The sequence below is a fragment of the Lissotriton vulgaris genome, chromosome 3_1, assembly GCF_964263255.1.
Source record: "Lissotriton vulgaris chromosome 3_1, aLisVul1.2, whole genome shotgun sequence".
Classification (NCBI taxonomy): Eukaryota; Metazoa; Chordata; class Amphibia; order Caudata; family Salamandridae; genus Lissotriton; species Lissotriton vulgaris.
Window position 1 is genome coordinate 327819326 of NC_141689.1, and position 13440 is coordinate 327832765.

General features: G+C 49.7%; 1 protein-coding gene across 1 annotated transcript in view; it reads left to right on the forward strand.

Annotated features, from left to right (window-relative positions):
• The window catches only part of IL7R (interleukin 7 receptor), a 369475-nt gene that overhangs the window by 33634 nt on the left and 322401 nt on the right, over nucleotides 1-13440 (forward strand). The window lies entirely within an intron of this gene.

Here is a 13440-nt window from a genome sequence, read left to right on the forward strand (position 1 = left end):
TACCCTGTCCCCAGATTGTCTGGGGTCACTATAGACTATTGTCTAACCGTTTTAGAGAGTGTCCAGACAGAGCCTTTGTGATGTGCAAGTGTGGTAGGTAACAACTCCCCCCCCCCTCATTAACTCAGAGTGGCCCATCCTGAAAACACCTAGCTTCCCTATTCGTGTGACCCAGGATACAGGCAGCAGACACCAAATGGTTGGGACAAGAAAATGGCAACTTTCTAAAAGTGGTATTTTCAGAATTTTGATACAAAAGGTGACATTACCAATAAAGAGGGCTTTTAATTACATTTCCATAGACATTGCTACTTGATCCCTATTGAAAGCTATGACCTCCTTGCACTTAACGACGCCGGAAGGAACAACAACTGCCAGCAGTCCACGGCGAGCACCACACACGGCCAGTTCTCCTGCCACCACTTCCGCAGCACCTTCACCACCCTCTGCACCACCACGGCTGCCACCCCCTGCCCCACCACGGCTGCCACCCCCTGCACCACCACGGCTGCCACCCCCTGCACCACCACGGCTGCCACTCCACACGCCCGACTTCAACAGCACCAAAGCCCTGAAGAGCATCCTCCTCAACATGCACTCCCTGCACAGACATGCCGTGGAGATCTGGGACCACCTCCACACCCTCTCACCAGACATCGCCTTCTTCAAAGAAATCTGGACCAACCCCTCCTCCGCTCCCGACATCGCCACCGCCATTCCCGCCGGCTACAAGATCCAGAGGAAGGACCGTCCCAACCGCCCAGGAGGAGGACTCTCAATTACACACAAGAGCTCCCTCCAACTGTCCACGATGAGCGACTCCTCTGCAACCACTGAACACCCTCACTTCTAGATCAAGACCAGCCCTACAACCACTCTTCGCGGCACCCTCGTCTACAGACCCCAAGACCTCGCACCTCATTAGCCACTACCATTGCTGACCTCATCACACTCCATGTAATCACCTCCTTGGACTACATACTCATCAGAGACCTGAACTTCCACCTCAACAACCTCAGCGACCCCAACTCCACTGCCCTACTTGACAACCTTACCAACATCGAACTGAAACAGTTCATCACCACCACCACCCACAAGGCAGGACACACCCTCGGCCTCATCTTCGCAGGTGGAAACAACATCTGCTTCAGCCACATCTTGCAGCCCCTCTGGATGGACCACCATTGTGTATACTTCTCTTTCAACGCCACCACCGGTCTCAAACCCACTCCTCGCCCTCCGTGAAGGAACTGGAGTAAGGTCACAGAGGAGCACCTTAACTCCACCCTCATCCATGACCCCCCAACCTCGATTGACACCATCTCTGCCACCAAGGAACTACATAGCTGGATCACCAACTGCACAGACAAGTTTCCACCCCTCCGCACCACTGACAAACAAAGCCCCCTGAGGGTCACCTGGTTCACCACCGACCTCCAAGAAGCCAGACACTCCCGCAAACGTCTCGAAAAACGATGGAGAAACAGCAAAACCATGGAAGACCTGACCACCTACAAGAACGCCATGACAGAATACCACCAACGCATAAGATCCACCAAGAAGACCTTCATCTGGAGCAAACTCCTCACCAATTCTAGCAACTCAAAGGAACTCTTCAACATAATCCAGCAATTCACCAAACCCACCGGCGAACCCATGCACATCACTCCCTCCCAGGACCTCTTGAACAAGCTCGGCTCCTTCTTCCACCTGAAAATCAAGGCCCTCTACGACAACTTCAGTGAGCAGACTCCAGAAACCACCTTTCCCTCCAGCGACAAAAACTGACCCACAATCACGGCCTGGACCCCAATCACTACTGAAGATAACATCACGACCATGAAGAGCACTCACTCAGGAGCACCCAGGGACACCTGCACGCCGCAAATGCTCCACTGAGCCACCATAGCACTCCAGCTACGATGCATCATCAACGCCACCTTCCCTGATGACTGGAAACACGCAGAAGTCAAGCCCCTCCTCAAGAAACCTGCTGCAGACCCGACGGACCTAAAGAACTACCAACCCATCTCTCTCCTTCCCTTCACAGCCAAAGTCACAGAGAAGATTGTCAATGCCCAGCTGACAAACTTCATCGAAGTGAAGGCCATCCTCGACTCATCCCAATCCAGATTCCGCAGTACCCACAGCACCAAGACCGCTCTCCTCACCACCACAGATGACATTCGCATGCTCCTCAACCAAGGCCACACCACAGCCCTCATCCTACTTGACCTCTCCACCGCCTTCAACACCATCTCCCTCCACATTCTCACAGCCTGACTCCACGACGCCGGAATACAGGGAACCGCTCTCGACTGCTTCCACTCCTTCCTCACCGGAAGAACCCAAAGAATCAGACTCCTGCCTTTCCTCTCCGAACCCACAGATCAACTGCGGAGTACCCCAATGCTCATTACTTGGATGGGCAGCAGCTGTCTGAAACCCAACTCATAGAAAACAGAAGTCATCATCCTTGGACTCACCCCCTCAGTGAAGGACAACTCCTGGTGGCCATCTGCCCTTGGTATCCCCCACCCCCACGGAACATGCCCAGAACCTTGGCATCATACTGGACTCCTCCCTCATAATGACCCGACAGATCAACGCCGCCGCCTCCACCTGCTTCAACACCCTCTGAATCCTCCGCAAGACCTTCAAGTGGATCGGCCTAAGCCAGAAAGACTGCCACCTACGGACTCATAACAAGCAGACTGCACTACGGAATTGCCCTATATTCCAGAATGAACAAATCCCTGCTATGCAAGCTCCAGACCATACAGAACACCACGGCCAGACTTGTCCTCATCATCCCATGACATGAGCACATCACCTGCGAGACCAACACCAGACCTAAATACCTTAACAAAAGAGTCTCCTTTCTCGTACCCAAAAGTAACCTCTGCTCAGCTGACCTCGCCTTAGCCTCGCCTACTCACCCACACCTACTAATCCCTTCACAACACCAGACCCAAATACCTTAACAAAAGAGTCTTCTTCCACGTACCCAAAAGGAACCTCTGCTCAGCTGACCTCGCCTTAGCAGAAACCACGCATCCGCAGAACCAGAGCCTTCCCCTACATTGTGGCCAAAGCCCGGAACGAGCTCCCAGTCATCATCAGATGCTCCCCAACTCTGGACACTTTCAGGAAGATCCTCAAGACCTTTCACTTTGACGAACCAGAGCTGCACCCCCCTCACCCACCAAGCGCCTTGAGACCCTCACGGGTGAGTAGCATGCTTTAAACCCCCTGATTGATAGATTCCTTGATTGATTGATTGACTGAAAGCTATCACTTATTAAATTTAATAAGCAAACCCAAAGTTATCCTATTGGAGAGGTAAGCCTTGGTGTAGTGAAAAACAAATTTAGAGGTTTTTCACTACCAAGACATGCAAAACTTAAAACTACATGGCCAATCTTTTAAATACACTGCATCCTACACTCTGGGCTGTGTAGGGGCTACCTTAGAGGTGACTTGTTTGCATTAAAAAAGGAAGATTTGGGACTAGCAAAAGGTTTATTTTGCCAGGTCGTAATGGCAGTTTAAAACTGGACCCAGAGGCTACACTGGTAGGCCTGAGACATGTTTAAAGGGCTACTTAAGTGGGTGGCACAATCAATGCTGCAGGCCCACCAGGAGCATTTAATTTACAGGTCCTGGGTCCAGGTAGTACCACCTTGTAGGAAAGTGGCTCTGTATATACTGTTCTCAAATAGGTACAGTGTGCACAGAGTCCACGACCCCAGAGGTTTGGCAGAGGCTAAAGTTAGATAATCCCTTACTCTCTAAAGTGGTTGCTTGATCGAGCAGTAAGGCAGTATCAGAAGACTGTGTAAAGCATTTGTTGTACACCCTCAGTCAGCAAATGGTCTCACACACTCAAGAGCTGAACTCTAGGCCAATTGTTTTGTATCAAAAGATATAGTCGTTTTATTTTAGTACCAACAAAGTATCAAAATACACTTTCTCTGAATTAGTTACTTTAGTTGAATATTTTGCAAATAGGCAGTAGACTTTTGGAATGCAATAGTTACAGTTTGTTGCAATAGGCAACACAATTTTTAACCCAATATTACACGGGTACTCATAGTACGGCCCGCGGGCCGTCAGCGGCCCGGCAAGCCTTCCCTGGCGGCCCGCGGACCTTGCAGACATGTAGCCGTGTTTAAAATTTTTTTTTTTTACAGTGTCAGCAAACACCCCTTTGGCAGCGCGACTCAGACTGCTGCTCTGTGGGGTCCGGGCGATTCCCTTCGTAGTCAGAGTGGGGCTGCAGGGGGGCTAAGAGATGACAAAGCCTCATTAACATATGAAGTGTCTTTTGAAGACGTGTGAAGTGCTCCGGTGAGGCAGTATTTGCGTGTGTGCCTGCCCAGAAGCTGTCTCAGCCCGGGCCCACACGGGCAAGGTGGAGGGAGGGAGACAGGGAGGGAAAGGGAGGGCGAGAGACAAGGAGGGAGAGGGAGGGAAGGCGAGTGAGGGAGAGTGATGGCAGGAGAGTGATGTGCAGGAGAGTGATGTAGGAGAGTGATGGCAGGAGAGTGAGGGAGAGTGAGAGCGAGGTAGGGCGAGGGAGAGTGAGGGAGGGAGGGAAAGTGAGGGAGGGAGGGAGAGTGAGTGAAGGAAGGAGAGAGTTAGGGAAGGAGAGAGTGGAGGTGAGGAGAGAGTGAGGGTGAGAAGAGAGTGAGGGTGAGAAGAGAGTGAGGGAGAGGGAGGGCGAGGGCGAGGGAAGGAGAGAGAGAGAGGGAGAGAGAGTGAGGGAAGGAGAGAGTGAGAGGGAGAGAGAGTGAGGGAAGGAGAGAGTGAGGGAAGGAGAGAGTGAGGGAAGGAGAGAGTGAGGGAGGGAGACAGATTGAGGGAAGGAGACAGAGAGAGGGAGGGAGACAGAGAGAGGGAGACCGAGGGAAAGAGGGAAAGGGAAGGAGAGAGGGAGACAGAGGGAAGGAAGGAGAGAGGGAGACAGAGGGAAGGAAGGAGAGAGGGAGACAGAGGGAAGGAGGGAGAGGGAAACAGAGTGAGGGAGAGGGAAACTGAGGGAGAGGGAAACAGAGTGAGAGAGGGAAACTTAGGGAGAGGGAAATAGAGTGAGAGAGAGAGGGAAACTGAGGGAGAGGGAAAATAAGGGAGAGGGAAACAGAGTGAGGGAGAGGAAAACTGAGGGAGAGGGAAACAGAGTGAGGGAGAGGGAGACAGAGATGGAGAGGGAGACATAGAGAGTGAGACATTCAGAGTGAGTGAGACAGAGGGAGGGAGGGAGGGAGGGAGGCAGTGAGATAGAGGGAGAGAGGGAGTGAGACAGAGGGAGAGAGGGAGTGATACAGTCAGGAGTGAGGGAGACAGATGGAGACAGAGAGACAGAGGGAGAGTGAGGGAGGGAGAGCGAGTGAGGGAGGGAGAGAAAGAACTAGAGAGAGTGAGAGAGAGTGAGAGAGAGAGAGAGAGAGAGAGAGAGAGAGAGAGTGAGAGAGAGATGTGTGTATGTCGGGTCTGGTGGCTCAGTGGACGAAGGCATCCGCTGCAGGGACCTGTGATCAACCTCATGGTCACAGTTTTTTGTTGTTGCTCTAGCCCCGCTCCTTCCCCCACTGACCCCGCCCCCACCAGTGCGGCCCTCGGACATAAGCCACACTGTAAATTTGGCCCCCGAGAGAAAGTTTGTGAGTACCCATGCAATAACACATTGAGCTTAATGGGAATTTCTAAAAGAAGGTAATAGATTACTTCCAGGATAACTTTAACTGCAGGGCTGGATCCTAGATTCAGTCCTGAGACAGGTACTCTAAACAGTTGAGCAGAATCGATTAAGTCACAGTAGTGATTTTTAAGTAATATTTTGGTATTTTAAAAGTTGACAGAAGAAATTTCACAGAAAAACCATCAATGATTTCCTATGGAAGACATTCACTTAGCAGGTAAGTGGGGTTATGATTACTTTTTCTAACTCAGGGATGGATCCTAGATCCAGTTCTGGTACACCACCTGTAAACAGTTGAAGTATTGTGTTTTTGTTATACAGGCGATTTTTAACGAATATTTGTAAGTTTGCAAAATCGACACTTAGAAACTTTTTCAGCAACAAAGAGGCAATGTTATCCTATGGAAAGAAAATCAGATTGCAGGTAAAGTATGTTTGTGTTACTTTTGTAATCCAGTGCTGGGCTCCTAGGTTCAGCACTGGGACATCTATCTTAAACAGGTAAGTAATTACGTTTTCGTAGTTTGTACGATTTTTTTTTTTTTTTAATTTTTGAAAACCTTTATTCGAGAAAATGGATGCATACAAATACGGGCCTACAACCCGGGGGCCGGCCACGGAGCAAAACTGGAAAGCACCATCACCAATTAAAGGAGTGGTTAGACAATATCATCAAGCGCATCAAGTCAATATTATCGGCCAACTAGAACCACTCGACACAGGATTAGAGGAGGTTAATTTTATATATTTAATGAATAAAGGATCGGACGTATAGATAGCAACCTAGAGTACATGGCGGGGAATAGTCCAACTGTGTCGTTGCAGTACAACAGAAAAGCAGTAATCAGACAGGTCAGTAGCATGCAAAACATAGGTCCGCTTATAATTCCACAATGGTAGTGTCCACGCCCAGCCACATGTACCCAGAGACTAACTGAACAGCAATTCCGCAGTAATAAAAACCTTCGGGGAAACAGATAGGTTGCAGTCACTATACATCCCAACCCCAGAAATAAGAAAACGAGAAAACCAAAGTAGAGAAGAAGTAGGGGGACTCCACGTTATTGTACCCGCCCCTCAAAGATAATGGCGAGCAATAATACAATAGCGAACGTGCTTGGGGGCGGAGCAATAAATCAGGGGGAAACAGTGCCATGAGTATCATGTGTCGTAAAATACCTATTCCTCCTCTCACAGTAACTCACCCCTAGGGGTTTACAACCAGTTGTGGAGACCCAAGGAAAGGATACAAAAGAGCCATAGAAACAAAGAGCTACCTAATAGACCCTACACCACCCATCCCACCCTGCACCCCTGCAGAAGGCTACGGCCTACCCCCCCCAGCAGCGTGCCTGTCGCCCTAATAATGAACCCAAAATATAGAAAAAGAGAATATAGGGAAACGGAGAAGGAAAGGGAGAAAGAAAGGGCCTGGGGAGAGGAACCATTAGCATATGGTACGGCCCCCGCCCCCCACCCACTTACGCCATGAGTAATGCCCAAAACGAAACTAGCAAGTATTCAGCCATACGCCAGTACGAAGGAGTAAACAAAGTATCACAATGTAAGGCAGTCCATAACTCCAAATACCAATCAGTAGTCCTCCGAAAAGAACCGGGTTCATCCTAGTCCCTTCTTGGCCATCGTCGCTATGCACGTAGATCCAGTGGGCATAGGACATGGCGATGAAGAGGAGCCATGGAAAAGTTGCTGGAGTATAAACGGAAGCAGCCAATAGGATCCCCTCTCGCGTGGGCAATGCAGATACTGTTCACAGCAGCCATATATACCAATGTCAATGAACTCCAGCGGTTCCAACCGTTCATAAGTAAGACCATCGCCTCCCCGGCCAGGAAGCGGGGAACAACCAACAACAGCACCGGACCCATCCGCATCCTCAAAAGCTGGCCCGGGAGGAATGGAGGCCATTACTTCCCTCGGCAGGCAGGAATCCCGGATCAAGGTCGACCTCCAGGACCTCAGAGCTTGCAGGACGTCGCTCACCGTGGGTTCGAGGTCACCAGTACAGGCCCAAGAGGAATGTAAGGGCAAGAAATCGGCATCCCGGGAGCCTGCACAAAACATGGCAGCAGCCGCCATTTTGCGACGATTACGCCTCTCTCCGGACTCGTCTCCAAGGGTGAGCCCAGCAGCAGAACCCCGGCGGGACCCCCTCAAGCGCACAAGCAGCACCCACAGCGCTGAAATAGTGGTCACAAGGGAGGGGGACCCGCCGGTGACATCGCTCCACCAAAGTCCTTCTTCGCCACCAAGTGAAGGAGCCCGGTGCGGCCAGACGGCAACAAGGGGGGAGCCACCAACCAAGGCGCCCCCAATCCACAACTTGCCGCACACCACCTCTGGAGCGCCGGACGAGTGTCCCAGGCACGCTCATTTGCCTCCGGGCTCTTCGCACATCGGCATCTTCCGGCTGGCCCCAGACCTCCACCCGAGGCCGCCGCCGACACCGTCTCGCCGGCAACTCGCTAAGGGCGAGGCCCCAGTCTCAGCCCCGGGAAGGCCGCACTTTCCGGGAGGGCACCGCTGTGGATCCACCGAACACCGGACCCAACGGGATGGATGGTAAGTTGCTGCAAAGCTCTGCATATAAGTTGTTGTCCGTTTTGGGCAGGATATTCGACAGGATATTAGGTTTCAGGCAGGTAGGGCGGCAGAGCCGAGCTAACGTGCAGCCATCTCGTTGTCGAGCTTGGCTCCTCCCCACCAGTTTGTACGATTTTTAAGGAATATTTGTAATTTGCACAGAAGAAATTTCCCAGAAAATCAGTCAATGATTTCCTATGGAAGAAAATTGAGTTCGCGGTAAGTACGGTTGTAATTACTTTTCAGGGTCAGTGCTGGGCACCAAGATCCAGCACTGGGATCTCTCCTGATAGCAGGTGAGTAAATTGGAATTCATGGCTCGGCTGATTTTAGACAAATATTTTAAAGTTTCAAAACTCCACACTTGGAAGAATTTTCAAGTGAAACCAGTCCATGTTACTTTATTGAAGAAAAGTGAGTTATCAGCTTTTGGGTAAGTACTCGACTGGCAGAGTTAAGGTTCTGGGCATAGACTCAGGGGTCTCCCAGGGTCAGGTAAGTACAGTTGTTACACCCTCAGCAGCCATGGGGCAGCCGGGTGCAGAGTGAGTTAGGCCCAATGTTATCCTATGGAAGGCAGGGGGCCCTTGGTTGGTGACTGCTGGCTAGCAGGCCACGAGGCTCTGGAAGCTGGGCTCCTGGTCACTTACTCGGGGCAAGTCGGGAAGTGAGATAGGATAGAGGTTGCACTCCCAGGGGCTCTCAGGCGTCTGGGTGCAGGGTGCTTTTGAGCCGTCGGCCTCTCAATGTTATTCAACGGAGATCTTGGAAAGTGAATAAAGGCTGCAGGCTAGGGGACGGAGATTCTTCAGGTGCAACCACCACATTGAAAGGTAAGTTGGGAAGCTGGAGGAGGGGTGGACACCCAGGACTTGGGCACAGGAGGTTGTGGGGAGCCGGGTGCAGGGGTGTCTTTTGGCATATCTTACCACCAGCTGGTCGCAGTAGGGGGGTCCCTGGTTCTGAGGCTGCAGGCATCGTCTGGTTTATCGAGGGGGGTCTGTGGGCACTGGTCTTTGGATCCCAGTCGCTGGGGGGACGTCCTTGTGGTCTCGATTCACTCCAGCACAGGCCAGGCTTGGCGGGTGCAGAGTGTGCAGGGTTTGCGGTTCCGGGCTGATGCCAGGGCTTGTTACTTGCTTTGAGCAGTACCTCTGGTTGGGTGAGACCCAGGTAGTCAGAGTCACAAGGCAGTCAGGTCCTCCCGGGTTTTTGAGGTTGCTGACCATTGGAGATGCCAGGGTTTGGCAGGAGCAGGTTCGAGGGTCGACAGGCCGGAAGGGCTGGGGCCAAATCAGTTGGTGTCTTCCTCTTTTTAAAAGCTGCACAGCAGGTCTGCTTGTTCCTTGTTCTTTCTTGTTTTGGAATCTGGATCTCAGAAAGGAAGGTTCAGGGTGCCCCTAAATGCTAAATTTAAGGGTGTTTCAGGTAGGGTGAGGGCAGGGACCAATAGGTCCCTGTCCTGGGGTGGGTACACCCTCCAACCTGCTCCTCTCTGGTGGGAGGGGGGCGGGAGCCTAGCATGAGTGGGTAGGGCTGCCCATCCTCAAGATGGTAGTAGCCCGGAGTTGTGCTTCACCTTGCCTCTCAGACCTGAGGGGGGGAGTTGCCACAGGCTGGCACACCCCTTTCCTGGCGTAGGGTTTCCTGCCAGTCTTTGCGCCAGAGTGGGGGTCAAAACTGGTGGGGGCCAGTTGCTGAGTACAGCAAGTGGCCTGGAGAAGCTCACAAAGGCGGCATGCCGTTGAAGCTTCCCCCTGCCCATCCTGGGGAAGGAGACCTTTCACCTCGCCCAGGATGTGCATTGTTGCAGGCCCAGGATAGCGGGGGCTCTCCACCCAGGGGTTCAGCAACATGTCTGCTATGTGGCAGCCTAGGCAGCCTCTCAGACAAGACGTGGATTGTAGGTTAAGTTTCAGGTGGCATCTCTAAGATGCCCTCTGTAGTGCATTTTACTTTAAATCCCACACTGGCATCAGAGTGGGTTTAATGTGCTGAGAAGTTTGATACCAAACTTCTCAGTCTTCAGTGTAGCCATTACGGTGCTGTGGAGTTCGTAATGACAACCTCCCAGCACCATATACTCTTAATGGCATCACTGCACTTACAGTGCCCACAAATGGCCCTGGGTACTGTAGGGGCACAAGGCTCATGCCCCTGTGCCCACACCACTGGCATAGGGCACCCATCTAGAGGGGTAACTGATACATGCCAGGGCAGTGTATTTGTGGGCATGGCACACTCTCTGTTTAGTTCTGTGCCAAGACACTCAGCCTGCCAAGGCAGTGTATGGGTGTCAGGGTACAGAGCCACTAAGGGTGGCACAATAAGTGCTGCTGCCCTTAGGGGTCTTCCCTGGTCACAGTGCCCTTGGTACCTAGGGTACCATTTACCAAGGGCTGACCTGTGGCCAGAGATGCCAATTGGGTTTAGGCTTTAGGGTAGATTTTAGGGAAGTAAAACAGGCCTTGGGTACCAGATTGACAGGGACCCAGGGCACACAAAGAAAAAGTGCATCAGGTATCATGCAAAAAGTGTGGGGGGTGGGGGAGGTTGAGGGGGGGTTACTGCAACAGAAAGTAAATTAAATGTTGGAATTCGGTATAAGCTAATTTTGTCATGTTTAGAGGTGAAATCGCAAGCACTGGTTAGCAGTGATAAAGTGCACAGAGTCCTAAGGCCAGCAAAAACAAGATCAGCAAAAATGGAGGAGGAAGGCAAAATCTTTGGGGAAAGACCACCCTAATGCTGACAGGTCTAACAGGCTGATATATATTCTGGATACTGTATAGGAACAAGTTGGGATTTTCTCTGGTTTATCACCACCCCAAACGCCTTTAAAGCCTGGGAATGATTCAATGCTTGAGAATAAGATTGTGCTCAAGTCTCTGTAATACCTATTGAAGACGTCCCTTCAGTAAAGGATACTTTTAAGAACACCATAGCATTGCAAAAGCCTGCAACATACAATCACTTGGCTAATATTTCGAAAGCTTCAGAGGCCCCAGAAAATGCTTCATTCAGATGGAACCATCAACCAAGAAATTTCCCCCTAATAGTCCAACGGTGTTGGAGGACATTGAAGATATCACTTCTTCTGCCAGTACAAGCCCGCTAACTTTACCAGAAGGAGCGGACAATACTAGCATCAGTAGAACTTTGGAGGAAGAGATGGGAAACATGAACTCACCATTTGATACCATCTTACAGACTTTGGATAGCAATAGGAAGGAAGTACAGGGGAAATGGTCCGAGTTTGCGCAATTATTTATAGATATTCTGTCTTATTCCATAAAGACGTTCACCACATACATGTATCATTATTCATTGATAAACAAAGTGAACAATAAAGCTTGAAATATTCAAAGTCTGATTGCATTCATGCTAACAATCATATAAGTTATGAATTACTACATCACAGAAGTAACTTTTTATCTTCAAAGTTTATAAGCGTAATTTTCAAATCATTACAGCGATGGTGCTCTCAGTGAAGGAAGGATGGGATGTGATTGGGTTTGTGAGGGACTGGGTAAAGGTGGTGTGACATTGATAACATCACATTAAAATCAGTAGTCCTTTACACTAAAGCTAGTACACATGTTCCCTAGTCACATCACACATAGGCTAGACAAATCCATTGCGTTGAGTCCTATGGTGTGCTGGGTTGGTGTAGTCTACGTTTCGACCCCTGTATGTGTGTAAGGGTTATTCTTGCCTCATGTCGGGGTCTTCGTCAGGATTGATATGAAAAGTGAGCACCTAAAACATAAAGTCTAGCATTAGATGCTTGTGGTGACTGTATTCATAGTATGGACTATGAGTAGTGAAATACCTACATTAATGCAACGGTCGGCGTCTGAACCGTCACTGCGTGGGCCAACACGGGCTCCTAATATTTCAAAAAAAAAATGAGGGACAAATCTCAATGAAATTCACTGGCACATGTGCCGTGTACCCGTAAAGGTGGGTAAAAGCGGGAGACTTACTTGGGCAATGCTCCTGTGGTCGAGCATACAATTTCACTCATGTCACGAATTATGGACCAGTGGAAGACGATTTCTTTATTCAGTGCGTGCCTGGCATCATTCTAAAGAGTCAAAAATAAGCAGAATGAGGGCTGCCCTAGTCAAAAAGGAAGATCATCCTGGAGTGATTCTGCTGTCATCCGATGACTTCAGCCAGCCATTCCTGGGGACGTCATCCCAGGCCATCCTGAAATCTGCCCACAGGGCTGATTATTTATATGGGATGACTCTTACTGTAATCACAAAAACTACGCTAGGATGGTGTTCTGATGACTATTACTGTAATCACAAAAACTACGCTAGGATGGTGTTCTGATGACTCTTACTGTAATCACAAAAACTACGCTAGGATGGTGTTCTGATGACTTCCACTGGCAGGGAGTGATTACCTTTTACAACTCCACGAACACTAATTGACAGCATCAGGATAAGTGATAATGACTCCAGGATGGGCTCTAGACAATTTAAGGATGACTGTCAATTATTCCAGGATGATCCTATAACCGCTCCAGGGTGGAAGTGGATTACTCTGGAATGATCCCATGACAATTTCTGGATGAGTGTGGATTATTCCTGGATGATCCTATGACAGCTTCAGGATGGATATTGATTACATCAGACTGGCCCCATTATATTTTCAGTGTTGATTACGCTAGGATGATTTAATGCCAACGCAAAAATGAGCATGGATTACTTTAAATACTCTTGGATTATTTTAAACCAACTGAAGGCTAAGAGTGGATTACTCCCAGATCTAATTAATAATTTAGAATCATTAATAAATTATTACAGTTGAATTACACCTTGACAATTCCATGTTAGCAGCTTTTTACCCCTACTGCCAGTATTCCCTACTAGTTTAGGACTATGGATTTGCTGGTAAGAAAAACATTTGGCAGACCACCTGTTAGATGTACTTTCCTGTCAAAAACAGGCCACTTTGATGTAATATGCCTTTTTTACACAATACCAAGAATAGTTTGAAATGCCACAAGTTATAAAGTAAGGCACAGATTTATAAAACTGTCACTGAACGCAGTGCAGCACCCTAATTGGCTGTGTTGCATAACAGGGAGAGAGCAGGGAAGTGGCATGTCTATCCCTCTCTTT